The following is a 14,854-nucleotide window of genomic DNA, read 5'->3' as shown; positions in this document are numbered from 1 at the left end:
AAGACGGGCGGCTGGAGGCTGCCAGCTCACTTTAAGAGCAGCTTTGTGAAAAACAACCCCAGTGCGCATGCGCACGCCGCGGCTGCTGTCCGCCCTCCCTGCGCGTCCCCTCCCGCGCCCGGCTCGCTCCCTCGCTCGCTCGCGGGTACAGTAGGTGTACAGCTAAGGGAAGAAGACACGGGCTGTCGGGAGGCTGAACCTGACTTCTCTTCATTGTGGGCTCCTATTGGTAGGCAGGCTACCGTAAACCCTCGACGTGCTATCTGGAGCCCCTTACCGAGCACACTCTAATAGATAATGAAAGAGTGGGGCACTGGGGGACAAGCGCCGGGTGGGGAGATGTTTGCAAAACCAAGTAGGGATAAACTGCTGAGTGACCAGACCGAAGCGAGCGTTACCGGCGCTGCAGGGTTTTGCCCACTACTTGGATGGAAGGAGGAAAAAGTGATGTGTGAAGAAAGATGGGGGAAGGGGAGAAACCGGTTGGGCAAGCGGCTGGTTGCCGAGCATAATCTAACGAATTTCAAAAGAAAACGTAATAAAAACTAGACAAGAAACAATGTTCGTAGACAAGAGCATTCTTGGCTTGGATTATTTAAAAGACCAGTGCGTTGTAGGCAGAGTGGAAGGGAGCTCAGTCGAGGCCAAAGGAACCTTACAAGAGAAGACCAGAAGGAGCAAGAAAGAGAGGCAACTATGATCAATAGTTTTTTTTTTTTTCTTCTTCTTCTTCTTTTTTTAATCAATAGGTTTTGCTTACTCCTCGACTGCTTTTTCTTCCATCTCTTAATTAGATAGAAACGAAAAGCAACCAAGTTGTTTGCATGATGACGCCAGGGGGGAAAAGGCCTGACCACTTCCTAGAAGGAAGAAAAGAGGCTTTTTAAAGACACCACCTACAGCTAGATTTGCAGGGTATGACATGATTACAACTCCTGTGTCCAGAGGATTAAAAATAGAGTTTGGCCTTAAAAAGTACCACTTTATAAGAGGCAACATGACATAGTGTTTTAACTGACCTCATGTTCACAACAGAATCGAAAATCTTTGTTAGAAATTAGTGAAGCCTGTAAGATGGTTTTTAAAAAGCATGATGTGGTATATAAATAAAGCTTAATTTTGTAAAGTTCTAATATTAATTTTTATAAGTCCAACGGTCTTAGACTGTTCAACATTGTAATCCTCTTAATCAAAGACAAGTAAATTTATATTGTGAACATTTTGGTAACAAATGGCAATGTTTTCATAAACTCACACTGGGATTCAAGGCATAACAGCATAAACTTTTCTAGATTTTTGCAATCAACAGAGCTGCTTCTAAGAGAAATGTAGATGGAAAAATAGGAATCTGGAACTATATATTCATAATTAAATACACTGGAAGATTTTTGACCGCTCTCATTGGTTTACTGTTTTCTTGCTTTTTGGGGAAGAAACAATTTCGTTGGATTTTAGTTGACAAGGTAGTTTTCTTGGCTTCAGCATTATATATAAATATGCAAATTATTTGGAGAGTTAATGGGCAGGCCATTTATCTCTAATAAAGTTTAGATGGCTATGCTTAAAACTGAATTTGTGTATCTGAGTGGGAAACAGCCTTTTTTCTTTTTTTTTTCCCCTCTTGGTTGACACCTGGTGGAAATTCATTCTGGTTGTTCAAGTAGTTGGAATTTTGTACTAGCTTTGGTAACAGATACTACTTGGGCTTTTTTGCCACCTAGTGGTAAAATGGTGAATTTGCTAAAATGTCAGCTTCTCAGCTTTGGGGTCAAATGATACTTGTGAAGCATTCAAATGACATTGGGCAAGAAATGGATTTAAAAGAGCAGTACACAATGAGGCCTTCATTACTAAATTTGTTTTAAACACCTCAGGGCTCGTGAACAATGGCTAAATTGTTCAGAAGTTTAAGTAAAAATTTTCTTGTCGTAATATAACTTCTATCTGAAAAAATAATCAGTTTTTTAAATGAACTAGAATTGCATTTAATCAGAAAGAACCCTAAGAGATTTACTTGTAGTTTGGAAAATTGTTTTACCACATTAAATGATTCATTCATGGGGCTATAGGGCATTATTCCTTCTCTTAGAAGCTTTTAGGATATTGTAAATTACTGTCTTTATTACTTACTTTGCTATTTCTCTTTATTTTCTCTCTGTGTCTTCATAAACACTTCCTAAACACCTCTTAAACTAATTGACAAGTTGCCAGGAAATTCTTATCCCCTGTCACTTTTACTTAAGATTCTGCTCATTTATCCTAATTATCACCTTTCTTTGATTTGGATTTGGTCATGTAACTATTTAAGTGTCTAAACTTGAGTTTACTTGCTTCATTTTGTTTACTTCCTCCTATTTGTTCAAACTCTGGAAACACCAGAAACAAACAAACAACAAACAAACAACCCTGGCACCTTTAAATTCCTGTTTGTGTTTTCAGTTTTTTAAAAATTTATTTATGTGAGTAATATCTACATCCAGTATGGGGCTCAAACTCACAACCAGAGATCAAGAGTCTCATGCTCTTCCAACTGAGCCAGCCAGATGTCCCTTTGTTTTTGTGTCTAAAAGGAAAAAAACCACTTCGACTAAATTTTGGACTAAATGTTTTCTCTTGTGGCTTTTGTAACCTCCCCTTTTCAAAACTCCTTGTGTAAAACTCTGCCTTTGAGATAACTTGAAATGTTGTACTTTAGGTGTTTTCTTGGTCTTCTGGACTTGTCTTACTGGGCCCTTATTGTATTTTGCATTAAGTTTAAGCTATTCATCTTTACCACTAAGGCTCTTTCCTACTGCACTCCAGCCTACGTCTCGTATGCCTTCTCCTCCTACTCCTCTGCTGACTCTCTATACTCCTGTCAAGTGCATCTTCTGTCCCCTTTGTTAGCCTGTCTCGCTGTTGCCAGTGTGCAGTTGCATGCTGTTTTCTGTGCCCAGAACAACATCTCACTGCTGTTAACTCCTTTCCCTTCTTCTAACCCCTCTACTAGACTCAGTTGGGCACAACTGAGTAAAATTCCAAGTAGGCAGAATAACTAGCTCCCCCTTCCCTTTTTACAACTTCTTCAGAGCTTAAGTAGAAATCCCTCTTTATGGTATTTGTTCCTTGGATTTTAAATTCGATGGCTGTTCCACCTTACTGTACAAAGGATTAAACTCAAGCTCAAGAACTCTATCTAAAACTGACAAATGATGATCACTATCAAGATATTTTGTATTCATGTGGTAAGTAAAAATTACTGCCAAGTCTGGAGATTTTTACATAATATGTCATAGTGCTCAATATTATTAAAAAAAACACCAAGCCATCTCAACAGAAAGTTTTCATGTATGATTGTAAGAAAAACCACACCAGGAGCCAGACCTATTCTTAGAAAAAAAAAATGAAATCCATGTTTAATCCTTATTTCAACTAACACTTGATTGTCTTACGTAGTGTAGAACTAAGGGTGTTTGGTTTTTGTTTTCTTTTTGTTTCAATTTCATATTTCAGGATTTTGTGACTCTGACTTAACTCTTTAACATCCTCAAAATACAATGACTTTGGCGCAAAGACTGGAGGCAAGATTTGCTATGTTATTAGCAAAATAAGTGAGTTTTTTAATATTTGATAGTGAATTAGATGGTGTATTTATGTTCTTCATACTTAATAGACATTCAAATGTATTCTGAATTTCATCATAAATTTCAGTTCCAAATTTCTATTTCTGTTCTCCCTCCTCATTAAGATGTAGTATGTGTTATGTGAACACCAGTTGATCTTTTATTTTTGATGTCTTTTTTTTTAAAGTATGTTTTTTTTTTTTAAAGGTTATTTTATTTATTTAGAGAGAGAAAGGGAAAGAGAGAGAGCGAGCATGAGCTGGGTAGGGGCACAGGAAGAGAGAGAGAACCCCAAGCAGGCTCTGTGCTATGCAGGCTCTGCACTATCAGCACAAAGCCTAACTCAGGGCTCTATCTCACTAGCCATGAGACCTTGACCTGAACCAAAATCAGGAATCCAGTGCTTAACCAACTGAGCCACCCAGGTACCCCTTGATTTTTTAATTTACAGTAAAGTCCTCCATAATTCTATCCACCCAGATATACCACTGTTAACATTTTGTTACATTTCCATCTAGATATACAACTAATAAAGAATTATTAATAATAAGCATTATTGCATTGCTGGTGAAGTAAAGACAATGATTCATATCAATTAAAATTCTCTGACAACAGATTTGATTAGTGGCTCCAAGGGAAAATCTCTTGAATGAATTTGTAACACTTAGGTCCTGCTAAATTAGATGACTTGGTAAAGTTTATTCATGTAGGCTTGAGTGGCATCGGGCCTATGGGGAGAATCAGAAATGCTAAGTTTCTTTTTTGAACTATTTTATGACTTTTGACCTGGCACAACTTTATGTAATGAATGTAAACAAAATCTAATTATAATAGCTAACATTTTCTGATGATTACTGAGTTTTAGTGGAAAGTATAAGTGAATGCAACAAGTTCTCAGTTTTTTTTTTTTTACCTGAAATTCATATTTTGCTAAATGGAATTTCATATTCGATATCTCACTTAGAGAATATTGCCTTTCCAGTCATCTACATTTTTTTTCTGTTGATGAAGAGGATCCTTATTATTGATGATTTTTAAAACCCGAAACTTATTATTTACTGTCACTATTTTTTCAATACTGTTGAATGGAAGCATTTTCCAAGGGTCTGTTATGTAAGGTTAGTTTTATTGTTGTTTATTATTATGTTATCATACTTAAAAACTGTAAAAAGAATTATTTCTTCTCATTCATTTGAATCAGCTTAGTTTTCCTGTTACTATTTTTTCTGTTGTTGAGGAATTTTACTTGTTATCCCATTGAAGAAGTAGCCATGATGGAGGAAGAGTTTGTTGAGAAATGCTGTAAGGAGGAAAGGCAGTTTAAAAGTTTGCTGCATCCAGAACTCTAAGTGTTTCAAATGATCTTTTGTTTCAGAGTCAGGAAACAAGTTACATGATAGCTAAGCTTTGAAATCACACATTTAATCTGTGACTTAGTAAATTCACATGTGGCTTAATCAGGAATTGGTTTTATATTTTTTGTTTTTGTAACATGAACATTTTTCTTTTAGTTTATGAATAAGCTACTTAAGTCAATGCATTTCAGTGGAAACTTGAGGCAACTGAAATTTTCTGCCCCAAATTGATATAAAATTGATATGTAATTGATATAGTCAGTTGATAATTGGTTTTTGTAGAGTGTATGAATTTCCAATTATTTTGCTGTGGAGAATCTGGTAGGACCTTAATGCTTTAATATTTTAGACTTTGAAACATATATCTCTTTGAAACACATAACTCTTCAAAACTCTTTGAAGAGTTTTGTGGATATGGGGTACACATGCTGTTGTGAAGATGCACAAAGCATCTGAAGTGAGGAGCAGAATTAAATCATGAATAATCTACAAATTGGGGCACCTGGGTGGCTCAGGTCATGATCCCAGGGTAGTTGGATTGAGCCCTGTGTGAAGCTCCATGCTTAGCGTGGAGCCTGCTTGGGATTCTCTCTCTCTGAACCTCTCCTCTGCTCCTGCTCTCATGCTCTCTCTCTCTCAAATAAAAAAAAAAAATAAGTGAGTAATTTACAAGTTGAAATAATATAGTGTATCTTTGTCTTTAGAAAGTGGGAGTAATGTTTTAGTAAAGTCAAAATAATTTTGTAACATATGGGTTAAAGACAAAATTAGGAAGCTAGAGTAGATTGAATTTTACCTACTAATTTTAATGTCCAAATCATCTTTTACACTCTTACAGATAAGGAATACTTTATTTCTGCCAATGGGCCCCTTGAATGGGAGAAGCCTTTTAACTCTAATTTTTCATTTATTTTTGTCTTTTGATATTATTTCAATCTGTTTTGGTGAAACTTGGTAGAAGCTCTAGAAAGATAAACGTATAAGAAGATACTGAACTTAGCCTGACCTCTCCCCTTAGGCTTTTCTGCAAATGAAGAGGAAGGAGAGAAGAACCTTTTAGAAAGAGTCGCTTGATAAATAAGTGGCCAATGGCAGGGGAATGATTGTCGAATAGAGTCATGATCCTAAAAAGGATAAGGTGAGAAGAACAAATGGTCATTCTCTTATTGTTTCTAGCACAAGCCTTTCTCTCATTGTCATGAACTTCAATGATTTTGTATTCTAATCACATTATTTTTTTCTGTCTCTGCAGTGATCACTCTAAATGAAATGAAGTGTTGGTTGCTGGCTTGGAGACAGCAGTGGCCAATAGTTAAGAGGACAAAGCCAATTAAGTGAACTCTTGAAAAAGCACCAAAACTTTGGTAAGTGAACTCTTGAAAAATCACCAAAAATCACCAAATCTTCAGAGAGTAGTGTGAGGGTGAAGGGCAAGAGATCTGTCTCTGGGAGGATATGGAGACAGAGAAGGATGACAGGAGAGTTACGGTCTTCTCAAAACATTTCTCAGTGGTCAGGCTCACATTCAAAGAGTGGACATGGCACAGGCATGACTAAAGAAAGTCAGGGAGACTTTTCATGGGATCAGGAAGCCTGTCTGATAACTGAAAATGGGGCAGGGGGGCAGGCTAGGTGGGATGAAACAAGTTTTTCTTTTAGAGGTATATAGGACATACATACATTGGCCAAGAAATCCAGAAACCACCAGCTTGTTTGCTAGGTGAGGGGTGTGTGTGTGAGAGAGAGAAAGAGATCACCGTTAAAACAATCAGAATACTAGCATATTTTATGGCAGCCACTGTGCTTTCTGCTCATTATCTTATTTGGTCCTCTTACCAGCACTATGAGGTAAATACTATTGTATCCATCCTATAAACAAGGAAACCAGCTTGGAATAATGAAGTAACTTGTCCATACTCCCACAACTAGGAACAGATGGTACTAGGATTTGAATCAATTCTCTTAATCAGTAGGCCATGCTGAAAGCCAGGCAGTAGACTTATTTATCAGTAAGCCTCCAAGAAGGCTTCTGTAACCATCCTCTCCTCCCTAGTTTGGATTATATGTTCCTCTTCTTTGTTCACAACACCTTTTAATGCTTATTTTTGAGACAATGCAAGAAACAGAGTGCAAGCAGCGGAGGGGCAGAGAGAGAGAGAGACACAGAATCTGAAGTGGGCTCCAGGCTCTGAGCTGTCAGCCCAGAGCCCGACGTGGGGCTCAAACTCATGAACCGTGAGATCATGACCTGAGCTGAAGTCTGACGCTTAACCTATTGAGGCACTCAGGGGCCCCTCACAACACCTTTTGAAAACTTTGTTTCTTAACAATATTTTGTGTGGTTTATTTTACTGTCTCTTCCATGCTCTCACTTTTTTTTAGTTTTTTTTTCTTAATGTTTCTTTATTTCTAAGAGAGAGAGACAGAGAGAGAGAGAGAGAGAGAGAGAGAGAGAGAGAGAGAGGGAAAGTGTGAGTGGAGGAGGGCAGAGAGAGAGGGAGACAAATCCGAAGCAGGCTCCAGGCTCTGAGCTGTCAGCACAGAGCCTGATACAGGACTCGAAGTCATGAACTGTGAGATCATGACCTGAGCTGAAGTCGGAGGCTTAATCGGCTCAGCCATCCAGGCGCCCCTCAGGGGTACTCTTATCTAGGGCTCAAGTGTTAATCATTTTTATATCTGCAGTACTTAGCATAGTGCCTGGCACATAATACACACTTAATAAATTGTGTACTGATATGTGGTAAGTTGATAAAGGAATGTTATCTTTAAGCAATTTTCCATTGAAAGATTGTCGAATCTTATGGGAAGTTTTTCTAGATACCCACATGAAACCACATGAGGCTGATGAATTAAAAATAAGATATAAGTTCAGGGGCAGCTGGGTGGCTCGGTCGGTTGAGCGTTCGACTTTGGCTCAGGTCATGATCTCACAGCTCATGAGTTTGAGCTCTGTGCTGGGCTCTGTGCTGATGGCTCAGAGCCTGGAGCCCGCTTCGGATTCTGTATCTCCCTCTCTCTCTGCCCCTCCCCCACTCGCACTCTGTCTCTGTCTCAAAATAGATAAACATTAAAAAAAAATTAAAAATTAAAAGAAAATAAGATATAAGGTCAAACCATCATTTTATAAGTATGTGCTGATTGCTTCAAGGTCATCATCATGATGTATTTATTGTCCAATCCCAGTTGAAGTAAACTGCCTTTACTAAAGTAAAGATTACTGCCTTTATTAAAGTAAAGTTTTATGGTTTTAAAGTAATAATTATATTAAAATACATATATCACTTTTCAGCATTTTTCTACTTTTATTGGATACATTATTTACAATTAATGAACAAAGAATCTTCCAGCTTGCTTTTGATTGCTTAGGAAAAATGCTGTTGTGTGCCATAGCAGAGAGCAAAATACCTGACTATAAGAATTTGGGAAACTTAAATGAAACTTGCTTATCTATATTTTTAATATAGTTTCATATCTGCCAGTTAATAGAAGTATTTTGAACAGATTTGCAAGTAGGTCATAGAAATCAAAGATCTTGATTTTGTAATATTTTATTTGCTATATATGTATTGAGATTATGTGTAGGTGATACCTATCTTAGAAATTAAAATTGGGGTGCCTGGGTGGCTCAGTCGGTTAAGCGTCCGACTTCGGCTCAGGTCATGATCTCGCGGTCCGTGAGTTCGAGCCCTGCGTCAGGCTCTGTGCTGACAGCTCAGAGCCTGGAGCCTGTTTCAGATTCTGTGTCTCCCTCTCTCTGCCCCTCCCCCGTTCATGCTCTGTCTCTCTCTGTCTCAAAAATAAATAAATGTTAAAAAAAAATTAAAAAAAAAAAGAAATTAAAATCACTAAAAACATTTCTGAAGACAAACACTTTTCATTTATAAGTTTGGTAAATTTGACAGTCAGGTATTTGAAAACCTGGTCATTGAAAAAATATATTGGGGCACCTGGGTGGCTCAGTCGGTTAAGCGTCTGACTTTGGCTCAGGTCATGATCTCGCGGTCCGTGAGTTCAAGCCCCGCGTCGGGCTCTGTGCTGACAGCTCAGAGCCTGGAGCCTGCTTCGGATTCTGTGTCTCCCTCTCTCTCTCTGCTCCTCCCCCATTCATGCTCTGTCTCTCTCTGTCTTAAAAATAAACATTAAAAAAAAGAGAAAATATTAAAAATGAAAATATATATTATTTAAAAATTATTTTGCATATATTTTCAAAAATTTTTTTTATTTTTAAGAACAGTGAAATACTTAGATTGAAAACACTACAATATTTGCTGTGGAGAAACAGAACTTTGTGGATTTATGAATGGAAATGAGATATAACATTCTGGATTCTTACAAGAGAGCAGAAAGTATGAGCAATGGTAAGTGCTGTGGATTACATTTTTTAAAAAGTTTTTATCCAAATACCAGTCAGTTAACAGAGTGTAATATTAGTTTCAGGTGTATGTTACAGTGATTCAAGACTTCCACATAACACAAGTTATGTACTCATCACAAATGCCCTCCTTAATCCGCATCACCTATTTAACTCCTCGCCCTACCCACCTCCCACATGGTAACCATCAGTGTGTTCTCTGTGGTGAAGAGTCTGTTTCTTGGTTTGCCTTTCTCTTTTTCTCACCTTTGCTTGATTGTTTTGTTTCTTAAATGGCTGTGGATTAAATTTATGTGTATAAATTTAACTTCTGAATGGTGAATTAATTTTCCTTTAATAAATGAAAGAAAAGTTCTGAGGATGTGTTTAATGTATTATCTTGCATATTTTTTAAAATTTAGTTTTATTTATTTTGAGAGAAAGACAGAGAAAGCAGGTGGAAGAGGGGCAGAGAGAGAGGGAGACAGAGAATCCCAAGCAGGCTCTGTAGTGTCAGTATGGAGCCCGATTCTGAGGTTGATGTGGGGCTCGAACCCACAAACCGTGAGATCATGACCTGAGCTGAAGCCAAGAGGTGTACGGTTAACTGACTGAGCCACCCAGGCGCCCCGCTATCTTGCATATTTTACTAAACAAAGGAGATCAGTGATAAAATTGTACAATTAACAAAGGTACAACATGATAGTTAAATTTAGAGAAAGAGTGTGGTCTGTGAGTAGAAATTACAATCATGTAATTAATTTTAAATTTTCATCTCTGGCAGCCAGAACTTTTAGTTTAAAATTTATAAAAGAAACACAATATCAATTATGGGACTCAAAAGAGCTTTAAATGTATGGTATACAATGTTCAATCTATCAATGTAGGGCCCATTAATTAATTGAATCGTTACTTTTTTACAATATGGCTTTTTCTCCCAAAAATTGTTTAGTTATTAAGAAACAACTATTAAAATGATAGAAACACTGTTTTCTACAAATTTATGTATTTGGCCTTCATTGTTTTATAATATTTCAAAAGCATATTTTCTTATAATACTATACCATACAGTGTATGTGTTCAGTTTCCTGTGAGGACTTATATGTGCTTACTCACTAGGACAGAGAGGAAAGAAATATTCCATGCCTGAGCAGTGCTAATAGATTCTGGTGTTATCTCATTTCTCACAAGATAACTTTCTGTTAGAACATACCTTTTCTTTTTTTAAGTTTATTTATTTATTATGAGAGAGAGACAGAGACAGCATGAGTGTGGGAGGGGCAGAGAGAGAAAGGGAGAGAGAGAATCCCAAGCTGGCTCTGCACTGCCAGCACAGAACCTGATTTAGGGCTTGAACTCATGAAACTGTGAGATCATGACCTGAGCTGAAACCAAGAGTCAGACGCTTAACCAACTGAACCACCCAGGCACCCCAGAACATATGTTTTTTTAAAGAAGCAAATAAATAAAATGAGAAATAACTCTATCACGAAGAGACTTGTTAGATTTATGTTAAGAAGAAACAGTTTATCTGTGTGATAAGTAGGGTACATAAAAAAATCAAAAGATTGGTTATGAAAAGAAAACAATTTTAAGGAGCTCTAGAGGGAAAAAATGCTTTTGACTACATAATTCTTAAAACATAAAATGGTGAGTATGGTGGGCTAAGCCTTTACATGCTTTATATCATTTGATCATAATAATGCAATTATCCTCATTTTAAAGATGGGGAAACTGAGGCTTAGAAAGATCTGGTAACTTGCTCAAGGTCACACCCCCAAGTGGTAGAGTTACCTTTACAGAATTTACACTTTAAGGAGAAATATAAGCAAATAGTTAAATAAGGATATGTATGCAATAGATATATGTTGCTAACAGGACTTGCATAGTATTAGGAAATGTCTAGCAAAGGTACTGAATCCTGATCCAGTGCTCAGGTAGAGCCTTCCCAAAAGAGTTGAGATTTACTAGAAATGAGAGAGAAGTCAGGATCAATCTAGAGAAGTAAACAGAGACCAAACTGTCAGAACCTTATAGCTTTCCAGAACATATGATTCATTGTCCTAGTTGAGACGCTACTGAGAGTGCAAGAGAGGCCAATAATAACCGTATTTGTACAATAGAAATAAAAATCATTCTGGGCAAACCAAAATATATGGCAGTATAAGGAGTTTGGTTTTCATTCTAGAAGCAATAAGGAATATTGAAGAGTTTTTTAAGAGGAATAACATGAACAGATTTATGTTTTAGAATAACTCTGATCTTGGAAAATAGATTGGAGGAGGCTTGTAGATTATTTTAAGAGGCTGTTTAGGTAATACAGTAGAGTAGGATGGTGGCCAGAATTCCATAGTATTAGAGAGACTAAAGGGAAATGGATTAAGTTCAAGAGATATTTAGGATGTAGAATCACCAGAACTTGGTGCATGATTAGATCTGGGTTCAGAGGGAGACACATTAATTGGGTGTATATTAGTGAAGGGAAGGGAAGTCAAGGATGACCCTGGATTTCTGGATTAGGCAACTTGCTGACTGAATGGTGGAGTCATTCGCTGAGATGAGGAACGTGCGGAGGAGTGAAGATGATGATGAATTTACTTTTGTTCAGTTTTATTGTTGTTCATTTTTAATTTTTTTGATTTTTAAAATTTTGAAACAAGAAATGAATAAACTGAGGGTTGATTGGGGGGGGGTGGGAGGGAGGGGAAAGTAAATGATGGGCATTGAGGAGGGCACCTGTTGGGATGAGCATTGAGTGTTGTATGGAAACCAATTTGACGATAAATTTCATATTAAAAAAAAAAAAGAAAAAAAACTTGCAGGCATAGTACACAACCATTATTTCCCCCCAGAACCATTTGAAAGTAATTTGCCAGTATGATACTCTACCACTCCTGAATACTTTACTAGGTATTTTCTACCAATAGGGACATGTGCCTACATAGCCATAATACAACTGTGAAAATCAAGTCATGGGTTATTACTATCTAATCCTCAAATCCCAGTCATGTTTGCCACTTGTTTCAATACTGTCCTTTAGAATGGGAGGCTGTAGTTAAAAGTCACCTGTTGCATAAAGTTGTAATACTTCTTTAGTGTCTTTCAGTTGAGAGCAGCAATGGTCTTTCCTAGTCTTTAGTGACCTTGACATTTTAAAGATTACTGACCAGTTATTTTATGGAATGTACCTCTGGGCCTTTTCCAACTGGAGAGAGTTAGATACCAACATCAATTGGCATCTATTGTATGAAAGAATTAACTTCTTTCAATACATCTAGAATGGTGTTAATTATGTACTGTTCTTGAGAGGGTTGAGGAAATAGTGTGTTCTGTGGTACAGTTGAAAAAGACTGAATTAATAGATTTTGACAGGAATACCTCAAAGGTAATGCTGTTTTCTCCTTAGTGAATCCTATCAGATGACACACAATTTTGATTTGTCCTGTTACTAATGGTCACTTGATTAAGAATGTGTCTTTCAGGATTCTCAACTATTTAGTTTTTTAAAATTTTTCCTCCTTTGGTAATTAGTTAAGTACTTTGTAAGGAAGTTCTTTGAGACTTTGCAAATAGCCCATTTCTTATGAAACTTTCAATTTATTCATTTATTTATTTATAGTACTGGTGATTAATATGGGTCTTAATTCTTTACTATCATTTATTTTGATGTTCAAGCTGTTCCCAGTTTAGCTAATGGAAGCCCCTTGAAGGTGGTTTATGTATTCTCTTGACGTGTCTCAAGTCACTTTTTGACTTCTTCCTTTCTGACATAAGATAGAATAAGGTCACCTTGTACTTTCCCTACCCTGGTCCTGGAATTAGCCGTTTTAGCCTCAAGTCTTTTTAGTGGAAAATAACATTTAGAAAATAAAGTCTGGGCACTAGGTGTGCTCTTTGTTTTTGGAGTGTGGTGCTTCAAAGTTTCTCAATTAGAGAGAGCTAAGATATAGACACATGTATATATCAATGTATGTCCACACATTTACATTTCATCTATCCATCTATCTATTAAACCATGAATGCATGCTGATATTATTAGTTTTAATCTATCTCTTCAGGATTTATTCTATTTTTCTCCCTTTTCATATATGTAACCCCCTTCCTTGCTGCTGAGAAACCTGGCTCCCAGTGGTCTGATTATTTGCCCTATCCTTCTGTATGTAATCAGTCTCTCCTTTCTACTGCCATCCCCTCTCCTCTGTAGATGCACTGTTCCCCTGTGCAGGCTCTGCCATCGACACTGTGCCCCTCTAAATGGACAAATCCTCATCCTACTCAGGCTTGGCCTCTCTACACTAGACTGATCTTTGTGTGAGGACATCTTTACCCTCTATGAGGTGGGCTCTGACTCCCATGCTGTTCCTACTCCCCCCAGCCCCTTCCACAAGCAGGGCAGATATGCAACAATTTCAATTTACCTGTCAATGAAAAAGATAGGGTGGTAGCTAAAAGGTTATTCATTCAGGAAAGACCTGTTTTTGATAAGATGCCAATCTGAGGGCAAGTTTAAAGATATAGAAGAGACAGGATTAGTTGTAGGAATGTGAAAACACCAAATTCCCACTTCAAGAGACTGGGAAGGGAAGAAAGCTTCAATGTAGGTTGGTTTGAGAGTTTCCTGGCTGGAAGAGAAGTGACTTTCTATCTTATGGCTCTTACTTTCTCTGTGCAGTCATGCTAAGATTTAGTTGGAGGTTTGAGGACAGTGGAGAGGGTTCTGAAATCACTGTAGAGAATGAAAAAGTGAAATGAGCAAAAACAAAACAAAACAAACAAATTTCTGAGTGTTATGGAAGATCTGAGAATCGAAACCGAAAATGAGTTGAGATACCAACCGTTAGCCCCAGTGCTAGGAGTGGAGAAGACAGTTTTTATCGGGCAAACATTTAAATAGAAAAACATGGCGCAAATAAGCTGAAGATACCGGCTAGAGAGGTTGATCTGAAGGAAATAATTGTTGAATGTTGAAATGAATAGTTGTTAGTTAAATAGAATAAAGCATAATTACATAGGAGAGGAAGATGATGAATAGAATGCTAATCATTGTTTTATTTTTTTAATTACAAAAATAATACATGTATCTTATGAAAATAATTAAAACTATCCCCCTCCCCCAAATCTTCAATGAATTGAAGATAAGACAGCAGAAGGGAGAAGTGGGTAGAAGGTGATAGATTGATTTGAAAATCATGGTTTGAATACTTTCTAAGGTTCATTACATACACCTTGGATATGAAAGTGAATAATGAGACTTTGGTCTTTTCTCATAAGGTAAAATTCAAAACAGAGAGGGAGGCAAACCATAAGAGACTCTTAAACACAGAGAAAAAACTGAGGGTTGCTGGAGGGGAGGTGGGGGGATGGGTTAAATGGGTGATGGGCATTAAGAAAGGTACTTTTTGGGATGAGCACTGGATGTCATATGTAAGTGATGAATAGCTGGTTTCTGCTCCCGAAGTTAAGACTATACTGTATGTTATCAAAACAAAAAACAAAACAGAACAAAAAAACCCTCAAACCCAGTACCTTGAAAACTTTCAAAG

The 14,854-nt window shown here is 37.2% G+C and overlaps 1 long non-coding RNA gene across 11 annotated transcripts in view; it reads left to right on the top strand.

Annotated features, from left to right (window-relative positions):
* Nucleotides 1–14,854, top strand: part of LOC132681176 (uncharacterized) — a 233,327-nt gene that overhangs the window by 26,084 nt on the left and 192,389 nt on the right. For 9 of the 11 annotated variants that reach the window (XR_013556072.2, XR_013556082.2, XR_013556071.2 and 6 more), the window contains 3 exons: nt 5,976–6,095; nt 6,210–6,321; nt 9,190–9,318. This is a non-coding gene — a long non-coding RNA (uncharacterized LOC132681176). Of the gene's footprint in view, nt 1–103; nt 230–3,459; nt 3,591–5,975; nt 6,096–6,209; nt 6,322–9,189; nt 9,319–14,854 lie in introns of those variants that run through there. The other 2 variants (XR_013556075.2, XR_013556079.2) reach the window with 2 other exon arrangements.

Source organism: Panthera onca, chromosome A1 (genome assembly GCF_046562875.1).
Source record: "Panthera onca isolate mPanOnc1 chromosome A1, mPanOnc1 haplotype 2, whole genome shotgun sequence".
NCBI classification, from domain to species: domain Eukaryota; kingdom Metazoa; phylum Chordata; class Mammalia; order Carnivora; family Felidae; genus Panthera; species Panthera onca.
Note: the sequence above shows the minus strand (reverse complement) of the source record. Positions and strands in the feature narration are given on the sequence as shown.